General features: G+C 41.8%; 1 protein-coding gene across 1 annotated transcript in view; it reads right to left on the bottom strand.

The window, feature by feature from the left end:
- Positions 1–14,222, bottom strand: part of ABCC1 (ATP binding cassette subfamily C member 1) — an 80,579-nt gene that overhangs the window by 65,626 nt on the left and 731 nt on the right. The window lies entirely within an intron of this gene.

Genomic DNA, 14,222 nt, shown 5'->3' with positions numbered 1-14,222 from the left:
TTGAAACAGCGTCAAAAACAGCAAAACATTTTGACTTCCCTCGTTTTGGTTCGAGGCTGTTTTGACCATATCTGTTCCATTTCGATTTTGCTGTTTCAACCTCAAAACAGGTTGAAAGAGCGCTGAAATAAAACTGGTGGCAAAATTTCACACAGCCCTAATATTTAGATCCTGGTAAGCGTTAATATGGCTTAAAAAGTTTTCTGAATAGTCACATGTTAAAGTTTGCTGTAAATCTAGATTTACATTGTAGCACCACACCAGAGTCTTGAACCGACTCCCATGAGGTCCCAGAGCTGAGACATCAGCTGAAAACATCAGCTGATTTTCAGGTCTCAGCCTGCGGATCTACTGGAGCCAGTTGGAGACTCTCAGGGAGTCCTGGGGTGGGAACCACAATCAGTGCATCGTGTCCCATCCCTAAGGCTGCATTTGATCATATCATCTCCGTGGAGCACATGTTAAGACAATGCATTACCCAACATGATCAGGAGATGCTCCTCCCTCAATAATGTACAACTTTATGATACAAAAGCAGTTGGCAAGTGTTATGCTGCTTGAACATTTGACTCTAGTGTTTTAAGTGTTGTTAACACTTAGTGCTAAGTGTAATTTTATCAGACGAAAGGCTTCTTTTCCAGGGTTACGCTGACTTGACTTTATGCATATACAAACACACGCTTTTCTAATAACAGTTAAAGCTTATTTTCCCCAATGGAAGAGGACGTTTTTATTTACAACTCAATACAAATTAAAGCATTAAACATCAACCATGATACTGCACATGCCAACACAGTCATGTTCAATACAAAACCATCTTCCATAGTTACAATTACATGCAATCTATGATTCTGCGATAATTTAAAAGAGGGTCAGCTTTCAAGTCATGGGTTGCTAGGCTCAAAACCTAACTGCTCTCAAAGCACTGCAAGTATGGCAACTTTCATTCTGTGACATTCACATAGGCTGTTTAACTTGAGACTCCAGTGTTTGCTCATCTCTCACAACACACATCTAACAACACTGTTTTTATGTATAGGAGAGAGAAAGAGAATAGAGAAGCACCTAGAAGCTACAATTAGAATCAGGATCCCACCATGCTAGCAGGATAGTGCAGGACAGTCCCTGACCTGAAAGGCTTACAATTCAAGTTAATTACAGGAGGCGATAAGTGGCTTTTCAATCTAAAAGAAAACGGGGGGGTCCAATTTGCTGCCTTCAGGAGTTTTTGTTGATTCATCAAAAGCATTCACATTATTAAGAGGCAGACATACCTACCACCAATAGCATTAGGAGAGAAGGCATTAACCGCTTTACCTATCCAACCTAATTCATGCCATTTCAGTTTCTTGTAGAACTGTTATAAAATATTTAAACTGCTGTATACTTACAAATATACCCCATTTGCTAACTGCACTGAAAGGAGTGCTCGATCATTTTTCACATCTGAATGCATTTCAGCTGGCAGTAATTGAGTTAATATCCTATCTTTGTACGCATGATATAAGCCTACGAGGAGATCCTCTTTCCAAGTCTGTCAGTTGCCTAGGTTTCCTAAGCCTTTTAGAAAATCCTGGTAACTTAAGTGCAGTGACCATGGTACAACACAGTTAAAATCTGGATATTCTCAATCTTATTATTAGAAAGCCCTTGGTAATAGAAAGTGCTCACAACACCTTAGACATTTGAGTTAAGACAACCTATCTAACTCTTGCTGTAATACACACTTTGTAATCAAGAAAAATAATTAAATATGTACAACTGATGCCATAAAAAGCAGATAATCTGTTATGTATATAGATAACATGTTCTTCATGATACAGACACACTGTTGGGAAAATGCAAGCTAACACGTGGCAGCATTCAGTGTGCTATTAAAGAAGTATAAGTGTCCGGGTCACGTGCAAATTAAAGGTACGAAGCTGGTGCTGGGAGTACTTTGCATAATTCTATACCAAGAAATCAGCCAATCAGAAATCTGTGCCTCAGAATACACGCCCATAAGTCGAATTTGACCCCACTGCACATAAAAAGTCCGTGTTGTTGCCTCCACAATGATCAGGTAGGCTGTTATTTAGAACTGCAGTTACATGGGCAAGACAGTGGATAATTCCCACCCCGTTAGATGTAGATCCAATACTGAGGAGTCTCCAGAATTCTTTGCACATGTGGCCATGCACACACCAAGAGGATGCTTTAAGCATCTGGATTTGACAATCAGATCCCCGCCAAATTATCAAAACAGCTCATCAGGCCAGTAGTAGCCCAAATAGATTACCTTGTTTCTGTCCATTCTTTCCTGTGCTTTCACAAGACCTAGGACAATTAGCATATGCTAGTTTCTTTTGAAGAATAAAGATATGCTATTGGAAGCCCTGTCTTCACAGAGAAAAAAGATGAAATCATGCAAGCTAACCAATGAGTTAGAGAGAGTAGCAATGAGGCACTGTAATTTCAAACAACGTAAATGATTTAAAATCAACCATGGGCCAGGGGGAAGGGAATCTTTAGTTTGACCTCCCCTTAATAAATACCTTGACTTCATAAAGAACGTAACAACAGAACAACAATTGTGACTTCTCACCATCTTTAAAAAAAGAATTCCTCTCTAATGGGCACTTGCAACAGGCACCAACTGGCTCCAAAGTCACACTCAGCAATCCTTAGACAGTGGGAAAATGCTGACATTCAACTGTTTTTCCTCTGATCCCAAGATCCCAATCCATTCTGAACTCAAAGCCTACAGATTTTTTTGTACTGGTCCTTAATAAATTGGTATTGGTCCTTAATAAGTTGCCAGGATGACAGGTTGCTCCTAAACACAGAAAGGCTCATCAATGCCTTTCAAGGGGAAAAAAAAAAAACCATAAGGGAAGGATAGTATAAATAAACCTTACCCCAAGTGAAATATAAAATAAAGTGGTATATGCTAAGGGAGAGAATAAATATCAATCCTTTTGAACTACCACAGCAAGTACTCCTAGGAACAGGAACATTTTATTAACTCCTTCCAAAATAATTAAGAACTTGTATTGAAGTTTTGTAAAATTAAAAATAAAATTTGCACTCAAACCTCCATCTAGCAAAGGATTTGAAGTGATCATGTGCAATAACAAAGCCAACACAGGAAGCCTGCACAGCCAAGAACAAAACAGTGTCTCCAAGAACCAACCCTGTGCTTTAACCAACAGAACACAACATATTTCCTCTTCTGGAGATCCCAGAATCAAGTGCCCTTCAGTCTGATACCAGCACACAAAGAATAAATTGAGAGTTGTCACCGCAGACAATACTACATCAACCGATATAGCAACTAATTTATCCTCACTGTGTGTGCCCACATGCAACATTTTTCTTTTGCCCATGTTTGGAAACAGGAATCTATTTCTCATTTGCAAGCTTGGCCAGAAGAAAAATCTATACAACTTCCAGAAAGAGCAATTTCCAAAAGCTTTGGTGTATAATCCAAGAAGCAAAGAAAGGCTTTTTGAACTAAGCCAAGCTCTTAATTTTTTGTCCTGCCTTAAGGAAAGTTTGAGACAGCAGATTTTAGGAACATGCTAAATTACAAAAGTAAGATGTTTACCCTCCCTCTTCAAGCAGCTAAAAACCCCAAATCATCCCCCATCTCACTGTACCTCCAAGTAAGGTACTGGCCATATGCCGTCAATATGTCATTTAATAAGCATGTTTTAGAATATATAGATAACTTTTATTCTTTTGATAACTTTTGCTTGATTTTAAACTATAGCCCTTTAATGGGCTATAGAAAGACTGATCTGTGCCACAGACACTTTCTAAAAATAGGGGGTTTGGTGATCACTTATTTTAATAAACTGACAGCCTGACATTGAGCTTTTGATCACACTGTACAGTCGCCTTCAAGTTTGTCTCAAAAAGCAAACAAAGAACAGCGAGGATGTCTGAATGATCAAAAGCTATGACTGACTGATTATCAGACCCGTTATTTTTCTGCCTTCTTTGCATGAGATGATTAATATATGACCGCATCAAAAGCAAGCAAAAGGTCACAGGTCCCTTCTGGTAAGCTTTTTTGAGACATGGCCCAGAATGACCTCAATGCAACAACCTCTTTTAACCTTCGTACAGACTAAATTTAGCACAGCATTCAGAACATAAACTGTACCAGCAACTACAGGTAGAGGAGGCAGTGCTGGCGATTTCCTTCTATGTTTCTGAAAGAATATTAACTTCCAAGTTTGAACTGAAAACCATAAAGATTCAATGCTGGTGAAATTCCTCTCAACTTTCCCCTCGTTTAAACCTGAACCTGCTGCCATTCCACGCTAATCTTGAGTCTGCTTTTCATTACAGCAGGAACATGCGGATCATGAGAACAAGGTTATAAATTGTCACTTCTTAAAGGAAGTCCATATTGTATCAGGATTATATTCCTTTTGTTTGTTTGCTCATTGTAAAGGTCCTTTATTTGAAATCTTTGTCCTAAACTTTGCACATATCTGATCCTCCTTGATGAACTGAAGTTGCTTTGCGACTTAAAAACACCTATTCAAGCAAATGCTAGTTTGTACTGGTTTAACTGAGACTAAATCCCTGGCCTATAAAGTGCACCTCTCACCTGCCTTCTGATTAAATCCCTAATCTCATTACAATTAAAGCTTATGGAAATAACAGTCTGCGCTCATAATTTCGCTGTGCACTGAGGCACGTGACATCAGAGAGATTTCTCAGAAACATTCCAGCACACAAGGAAGCCAAATAAGCACGTGCCTAAAATAAAATGTCAGAGACAAATAAGAAATAAATACTGTATATAATAAAGTGTTCTCTCTAGCTGACATTACCTGCTACATGGGTTCCTTTAATAATGTTTTATGTTAATTAGAGTGGACAGGGACAATGTATGTATTTATGCATTAGTACCTAAACTATTAAAAAAAATAAGGGAAAAAAGATACCTCAGCATTTTGCAGGAATGGCCTCAAACTAATTAGTGTAACACTGAGTGAAACCAGCATGGTAAGCAAGTCTCCTGCCTACAGAAGACCTGTCACTTCACATGAACACATTTATCTTTCTGAACTTTTAATACATTAACTAAAAGTGAATGTACTGCATAACATACTGGGCACACACTTGTTTCACTTTTTTTTTTTAAATTAGCTTTGGCAGTTTTAAACTGCACTTTTTTCCAAAAAATTGACACCGATGGCCTATTAAGACAAATACATCCAGGGAGTTGTTGTGCAATAGCTATTTACACAAACATTGCTATCTGCTATAGCAAACATAATCTATTTCTATTGGTAATACACTCTCAGTGCACCATACCAGGCTACTGTTTTGCCTTCTGGTTCATGTTTAAAAAATGAGCTAGTACAATTTAATAATGGCTTTAAAAATAGTTTGCATTCATCGAACTGAGTATACATCTGACTGTTACTGTTTCATGAAAATTCAGAATGTCCCACAAGCCTTGCTTGCATGCATGCCAGCCTTGGGACTCTTTACTATTCATTCCACCCAGGAAGAGCACACAGCAACTGAAGATGCTCCCTCAACCTGATGAAAGGTCTTTAAACCCGAAAGCTGGCTAAGAAAAACGTTTCCAATTATTTAATTTGGTCTAATAAAAGATATCAGATTCACCCACAAAACCTTGCCTGCCTATGTCCTTAGACCAAAACAGCTATAACCTACACCCCTATCTCTTACATTGTTACTCTAGCAGATGCCAAGCCTGAATGCGTATAACATGGATGCAGGACGGGCAGAGTCAGTTCACACAAGCCTGGCACTCTTGCAAGCCATCCATACATCCTGCATCTTGCTACCAGGAAACCCAATGTTCTGCCTGACCCTCTCCACCACTTCACCCATCTCCTCTGCTTTGCCAGCAGCAGATGTCTATTCTGTATGGAAGTGTTGCCATATAAAGCAAATCTTACACACATACAATTCTTGGTTCACATTTAGTGGAGGAGGTAGGAGTTTTCATGAAGGCGTTCCCCATTAAACAGGACTGACTTGATCCAACCAAGCCTACAATAAGGAACACACTCCGATTTACCAATGGACTCTAGTTACGGTCAGAGAACAAAGCATAAGGCTGCTCTAAAAGGAGATGCACCTGCTGATTTTTAATTTTTCTTCAGAGACTAAATTCTCCAAAAACAAATGGGTTCAAGGAGCTACCAGGCATAGGGACAGGGAAGTTCCCAGCAACACAAAGAAGATGAAATAAGCTTACATTTTTAAACCTGACAAAACAGTATGAGAATACATAAAGAGTGGGCTAGCTGAATAACGGTCCCCTATTTATTTTTTCAAATATTCACACACTGGGTTAGTCATGAACAGAAAAACTGAGGTCTTTAAAAACACAACTTTTCTTATTCCTCCCTTCCAATACTCTCAGAAAGAATACTTCGTAGCTTACAGCTAGGCAGAAAAAACACTTACATTTGTAAGCAAGGAAGTTGGGAAAGCCGAGCTGCAACTGTTTTACAGCGTAACCAGTCAGGCTCTCAAATGTGCGAGCTTCCATGTAGCATAGGTATATACAGCCAAATCAGCTACTACAAAGTGCTCTACTATAACTTCTAGATGTGCTTGAAATTATTATTGACCATCTAAAGCCAAAAGGATTTTTCTGAGTGCACCGAGGTAATAAACTGCATTCGTAACTTAGCCATTCCAAGCAACACTATCTCGGTATCCCAGTGTTTTGTCCATTTAATCTGACCCTAAGAAGTGTCACTCACCTGAAACAACTTACGTAAAAAATTGCTCAAGGAAAACAAATGGTAAAAGAAACTTCTAACACAATTTAAAATTACATAAATAAATAGCAACGTTACCTGTTGCAGACACAGTTCTTCTACATAATTCATCATGCCCAGAGACTAGCAGAAGCAAGGCAGAGCACGGAAAAAACAGCGGCCTTATAACAAGGGAGTTTAACATCAGAGAAAGTGAAGGAGAAACATTAAATTCTATAAACAAAGTTAAATACAAGCAAAAATGATAAGTGGGGGGAACAGAGGCGAGTCAAATAATGAAAGCAGCAAAGAGTGAACATGAAGACAGGAACAGGTCCTGAGCTGTAGGCTTCAGAAAAGGAACATTAACTGAAAACTGATACATTTAAACTTACAAAACAAGAATGTTCAAAACAAAGCCATTTCTTATATGTACAGAAGAACAGGAAAAGTCACAGCTGGCAAGCATCAGAAGGATTAATGGTCGTCAATTTAAGGAGGGAGGGCACTCAGTTCATTTTAAAGTGCAGAAATTCCCCAAGTACCATATTTACTCAAATCTAAGATGACCCTGAATGTAAGATGACCACCCCCCCAACCACCAAATAATTAAATTCTATATCTGGAAAATTATAACAAATATATAATTTTTCCCAGGTATAGAATCTAACTATTGGAGGGTTGTCTTAAATTCATCCCCGTTCCCCCAGCAGTACAGCAAGGAAAGCAGCCCTTGCTGGGCCATGCAGCAGCAGCAACACTACTGACTGGCTGGGCAGGAGACAGTTTCCCTGTACTCTGTGCAAGGAAATCAATCCTGGGCAGACTTGTGCCTGACAGTAAGTGTGGGGGAAGAGGATAAGCAGATTGCAGGGGAACCCTTGTCTTATATTCAAGTAAATACAGCATTTAGAAATGAATTGTCCTATTAATGCAGATGCAAACTATCTCCTAAGTACAGGCTACCTCAGAAACTTCAACAAGCGCTTGACGGTTGGGGATTTATCTGCTGAGAATTACATCACAAACTTCACTTGGGACACTCTGAGTTTTCCTGTTAGCAGAAGACAGAAAGCCAAATCTGTTAATGCCATAAAATGTGGCACTTACAGTATGGTTAGGTAGGGTGTTAGTTACCCTGTTTATCAAGAAAGTGAAAAAGCTAATTTTCTAAGCATGAAGAAACCAATAAAAGTATTTATGTTCTCAGCCAACAAGAACATTTATTAAACTAGAGAATAAATGCATGAATTTGAAGTGACCACATTTCAGTATTACAACATGCATCATTTTCAATAAAGTTACCATGGCAGACATGGAATTGCTATGCACGTATAAGCAGCAATACATAATAATGTCATGAATATTAAGTGGCCCATTCCACGACAAAGTTACTGTATAACTTTGGTAGTTGTTAGAATTTCCTTTATGACCATATTGATTTATTTAATAGGTACTGTAGGAAGAGCAAACAGGAAAAAACACAGAATAGAGCCAGACAAGGATACCCAGCACACACTTCCAAAGACAATAGAGCCAGTCACTGCTTCCAGAAAGCGAAACTCGGTATTACCAAAGCCATAACCCATGTTTCCTAGGGTTAGCGGTCTTTTCTCATACACTGGCTAGGAAAACAGAGAAACTGACTGTGACATGGAAATCCAAGTAACTGAGTGCGCCCAATTTGAGAATGGTAAACCTTAGCACAGGGATGGGTAAAATATGGCCCATAAGCCAAAGGGATTTTATCTGGCCCATGGTGGGTCCCTCAGCCCAGCCTGGCCAGGAGAGGAGGACAGCCCGAGACATGGTATGCGCAACCATTCTGCTGCCCTCAGATGCGCAGTGGTGCTGGGGCAGCATAGCAGCCAGACAGCGGTGGTGGCTTCTTCCAGCTGTTGCTGTCATCACTGGACCCAGCCCTGCTGCCCTGGCACCTTGGTCCATCTGCCCCACACCCACTGCCAGGGGCACTGGATGGAGCAGGGGGGAAGTCAAGGTCTCCATATAGACCAGCCCGGCGCAGGACCCCCGTGGGCAAGGTATGCTCAGTCAGGTGAATGGGATAGGGAGCAGTATCCAGGAGCAAGATGGGCAGGCAGGGCTGGGGCCAGGATCACAGGACATAACAGTGTGGGGCCACATTGGGAGTGGATCGCAGCTCTGCCCCAGGGTCCAGCCCACAATCCCAGCTCCAGCCCTGCCTGCCCATCCTGCTCCTGGACCCTGCTCCCTGCCCACCTACAGCTCCATCCCATCGCACCTGGCTGAGCATGCCCTGCCCACAGGGATCCCAGGCCAGTCCCCATGGAGACCCTGCCCGCTCCGTCCAGCGCCTCCAGACCAGTTTAGTAATCTGCCACTTAGGGAATTTTGGTGAGCTACTGCAGGGGAGGGGGCTGACCTAACCTGTAACAGCTCGCCAGAACTCCCTAAATGGCTCTCCAGCCCAAGTAACTGCCCACCCCTGCCTTAGTATAAAAAGTTAGATATGTTTCCCATCTGTTTTAACAGCTATTCCTCTTTGAAGTATTTTTTCCTACTATTATTGTGCTTTGAGGAGGCTCTCTGCTCCCCCTACAAGTCACAGCCGGTATTAATTATGAGCCTGAGTACAAGTCAAACATGCTGAAGCAGTGTCCCTCAGCCCTAAAGACTGCAACCAAGGCTTGATCTGAAAATGCAAGAATTACATAAATCCACCTAGGCCTCAAGCCATCTTCTGATTCCAATTCCTAAAAAGGATTTTACCCAGTGGCATGAGAAAAGTCAGAGATGTAATTCCCCCAGGAACTGATAGTTATTTAGACATTATTTTCAGAAAGTCTACCACCATTTCAGACCCACATAAGGTAGTACCAATGGGAGTACTAACCTACTTATTATAAGTAAAGGAGTCTTTACCATGCAGTTTACAAAACTTGGCAGCAAAAATTCTAAACTTTGTTCAGTACTGTTGCCACTGGTATCAACTACAGCAATAAGGAGATATTCAGAAAGACAGACTGAACAGAGGAGTGTCATGGGGCTCCTTCGCAAGCCATGTCTGGTACCTCAAGGTATGTAGAAAAAAAAACATTTAAAGCTGTGTCTATGGCCGAATTGCTGATTCTCCAAATCAGCATCAGGTCTTCAGATTCTGATTTGGCCGAATCAAATATCAGGACAGCGATCCAAATCAACGAATCTAATCACCATCCCCCGAATTAGGCCAAATGCAAATCCGAATCAAATATGGCCTGCTTCGCACACCACCCCTACTAATTTCCTGTGATCCTATGATTTCCAACAGTAGTGAAATCAACTAGAGCAGGCTTGTCCAACATACAGCCCACGGGCCACCATGCGGCCTGCCAAGCCATTTTATCTGGCCTGCGGCGGCGGCGGCAGTGCATGCCCAGGTTGACATGGTGCCCGAGGGGGCCGCTTCTCATGTGCTGCTGGGGACGGGAGGAGGAGCCCGGCTGAGTCTGTACTGGCCAGCAGAAGCAGCGGCGGAGCCGTGTGCCGCTCGGGATGGGACGAGCCTGCACCAGTCAGTCCTGAGCGGCACACGGCTCTGCCACCGCTTCTGCCGGCTGGCGCAAACCTGGCCAGCCTCGTCCCGTCCCCAGCAGCACATGGGAAGCTGGCTTTGGCTGCATGCTGCTTTTCCTGGCTGGTGCCGACCTAGTTCTACCCAGGCAGGTCCTGCAGCACCATGTCGATCCGGGCATGGCATCGGCAGGTCGGGCAGGCGGGCCCCAGGTTAACCCCGGCCTGGCCCTCCAGCTTCTCAGCACCAGGTCAACCTGGTTGCAGCCAAGTGACTCCTGCAGCACCATGTCTACCCGGGCATGCATGCCACGTCAACCAGCACCATGTCAACCCCTGCAACTTCACTGGTGTCAAAGTTCACGTGACATCACTTCCTGATATGATACCACTTCCTGTGACGTCTTTGAATATGGCTCGCTGGCCCACTGGGTGATAAAAAGTTTTGAATGTGGAGCCGGATCACAAAAGGTTGGACACCCCTGAACTAGAGCCAAAAGCAAGGGTATTCCTCATCTTCTGCAGTATTAGGCTGCATGAAAGAAATCTAGAAAGTAAGCAGCTATACCACAGATGCTTATGGCTCACAAGATATGCTTGGAAGACTCCAAGGGATTCCTGGAAATATGACAACAATGACCAAGCATTTAAGTATTTCTAGAGAACCCATTTAAACAAAAGTTTCCCTCTTGCTTCTTTTATAAGCTAACTGGCTGGGACCACCACTAAAGAAGTAGCTGCATTTCAGAATTGTATACATTAATAGTTCAAAACACTTTGGTAGCAATAGCATCTTTCATACAAATCAGGATCAGACTTGTCATGTGATTGAAAAGACCAACACAAAGATTAGTTATTTAAAATTCTGCTCAAGCTCTTACGGGTTTTTGGTAACATGTATTTGTCAAAACTGGATAAGATGCACATCTCTTTGCTGGCTTGCCAATTTCAGTTTTATATTTCTGTCATTTCCAGTAATTTCACTTTAAACACAAGGGGACTCATCGCTTACACAATTTAAGCTGAAAGGAGGTGTCCTGTAACCATTTACTGCATCTTCTACCTGCTTCTGAACCACAAATTCTATTCCAGCCACCTTCTACTTGATGGTCAAGTGTAAGATGCTATTCTACTGGCACTATTATCTTCATATCTGTGCAACAGCCAAAAGTTTGACATCATGACTAGAAGATAATTCTTACAACATGTACATATGAGGTCCAGAGTTTAGCAATTATAATAAAACATCACTCAGTTCTCTAAAGCATTGTTTGACAACCAGTGTGCCATGGCACAAAAGCGTGCCATCAAAAATGAGCAGGTGTGCCACAGAATTTTACCATGGCAATGAGCTACAATAGATATGAGGATGGGGAATGCCTTCACAGGTGTGCTGCGGAAAAAACACCTTTAACGTAAGTGTGCCTGGGGCTGGAAAAGGTTGGGAAACACTGCTCTAAAGGACACACACACACACACACACACACTTAATCCCTGTTCATAATTTAACCCATTTTAAAAGGACTGCAAATTAATTCTGAAAGGGGACATGACCATACATAACCTTTAACTTTTTAATTAAGGCCACCAAAACATGGCTTGGATCAAGCAGAATAAGAATTTGTCCTAATTCTCAAGCTTTGGAAGGCATCCAAGAGCAATAGGAGGCTGAACTACTCAAAGTGCTTGTGTGTTACCCAACTAATTAGAAAAAGTTATACAAAGGCACACAATTCAATCGTGAAAATAAGTTACATGCCCAACTTTTAAATTTTGAATTTAGGATTTTTAAATTAGGAGAAAAAGCCTACATATAGAACCTTAAAAATCAATAGTATCTATCAATCTATCTACCTACAGTATGTATGTATGCCAATTTACAAGCGAATCAGGCTACAAATCTGCAAAGATTCCTCTAACATCATTCATTCAGTCAGGGATGATCCTGACTTGAGCAGGAGATGAGAATAGATAACCCCATGAGGTCCTTCCCATTTGGACTTTTGTATAATCATGGGATCTATCTGCCCAAAGACATGCCAGGGTCACCAAGCGCAGCCCAACTAACTACAAACAGTTCCAGTGGAAAATTCTGTATTATTTATTCTATATTGTGATAAAGTGCAAACATGTCAACAGTTTTGTAGCTGAAGCCTAATGACTTCATTTAATATCACCAATACTAGTCAGCAAATGGTATTCCCCATGGTATTTGAACAGCTGTTGAGCCTGCTAAATGACATTGATATTTGAGTTATTTTTCTGGCAAATTCTTACCCATTATTCAGCCGGCTTATTAGGTGCTCAAATACTATTTGACAGTTACATTATTTGATAAATACTTGTAAAATTTATTAAATAGATAGAAAAAAAGCTCAGCAGCCCTAAGCATTAAATCTCTAAAAATAATGTCAATGCCCTCCTTAGTACAATATTTCTTTTCTTACCTTACGTTCACCCCACATTCTCACTTTCTCTTTCTATTCCTTACACCATACGTTCCTCCTCATCCCTTTCATTTCCCCCTCCATATTATACTTCACTTCTCTAAAGTTATACTCAGCCTCCAGCCCCTTATCAAACTTCATGCAACATGCCTGAAAAGTAAACAGGCACCCACCCAACCAGACAGCAACAGACCAACATGAAAGACACTTTCCTTGCTACAAGGTCATTTGTGAGCTATTTTACTGCTCATAACTGCTCTGCTATTTTACCCTGCTCATAACTAGCCCACTGCAACAATAGGAAACCTATAAAGCTTCAGCAGCTGCAGCAAAGCCACAGACTCAGTACGTCTGCAGGCTAAGCAAAATCCCCACTCTGTCGTACGCACTCGATTCGTATTTGGGACATTGAGCTTCACAAAGGCCAACGACTTTTCAATTAAAGCTTGAGTTCTGCAAAAGCTGACTGCAGCAAGGGAAACTTTGTTTGAACTTAAGTTTCACACAGAGAAGAAAAAGAAACAAAACAAAAAAACCCTTTTACTATTCCTTGAATTTGAAAATTTTCAAGAAAACTAAAACTAACTCACGATATTTACAAGTTTGTCTAAAGAAAATGCCGCTCTGAATTCCACAAGCAGCCCAGCAGCCTGGTGCACTTTGTGTGCATAGATAAAACTTTAACAGACATTAAAATTAAAATTATAGGGCAAGCAAGTAATGCAGATGGCTGCCCCAAGGGAGCTACATCATCACAGGACTCTTGCAGTCCAGACAAGCTGGATTAGTAACTATTCCATCTTGCACAATTCGTTTTCATTTAGGAAAGCAGGTTCCCAACCTGTAAACACCCAAGGGACGCCAAGTCCCAAATCTTGCAAGCGTTTCACTATTCGGAAGCTTGAAATAAGTGATATACATCTATACAGGCCCAGACTACGGGGAGCGCACATCTTCGGAGCGGAGCGGAGATGCTCAGTTGTGGTTATTCACCTGAACATAAACTAGAAACAGCTATCAGATGTGCATCTTTCCTGTTGCGACTAGTACTTATGATAATGGTATCCAATTTTGTTATAATAATAATGGTCATCCAGCAAGAACGTCAGCAGAATTGAGGATCCAACATTTATGCTGCAGTAGACCCCTAAAAGCCCCCTGAGGATGAACAGTTGAATCTGCTGGGCGCTAGACCAGACAGACGCCCAGGGAAACGTGGTCCTCAACCCAGCGAGCAATTCTTAAGAGCGATCCCCTCCTGAACCCAACAGACACGTGGTGTTGCATCAGGGGGTAGGGGATCGAGCTCCACTTCAGAGCCAATCCAGGAGCTGCGTGTCTGCCGTCTCCCCCCCCCCCCCCCGGATCCCCACCAAAGGCAGGGGGGCTCCAATCCCTTAGCAAAACACTCCCAAATGCTTCTCCACACCCAGGCTGTTGCTGTTTGTCTTGCGCTGAAGGTGACGTCAGGCAAGAAAGGACAGCACTTCTTATCAGC

The sequence above is a fragment of the Alligator mississippiensis genome, chromosome 13 (assembly GCF_030867095.1).
Source record: "Alligator mississippiensis isolate rAllMis1 chromosome 13, rAllMis1, whole genome shotgun sequence".
In the NCBI taxonomy this organism is placed as follows: Eukaryota; Metazoa; Chordata; order Crocodylia; family Alligatoridae; genus Alligator; species Alligator mississippiensis.
The sequence above is the reverse complement of the archived record's forward strand: the minus strand, read 5'-3'. Positions and strand labels throughout refer to the sequence as shown.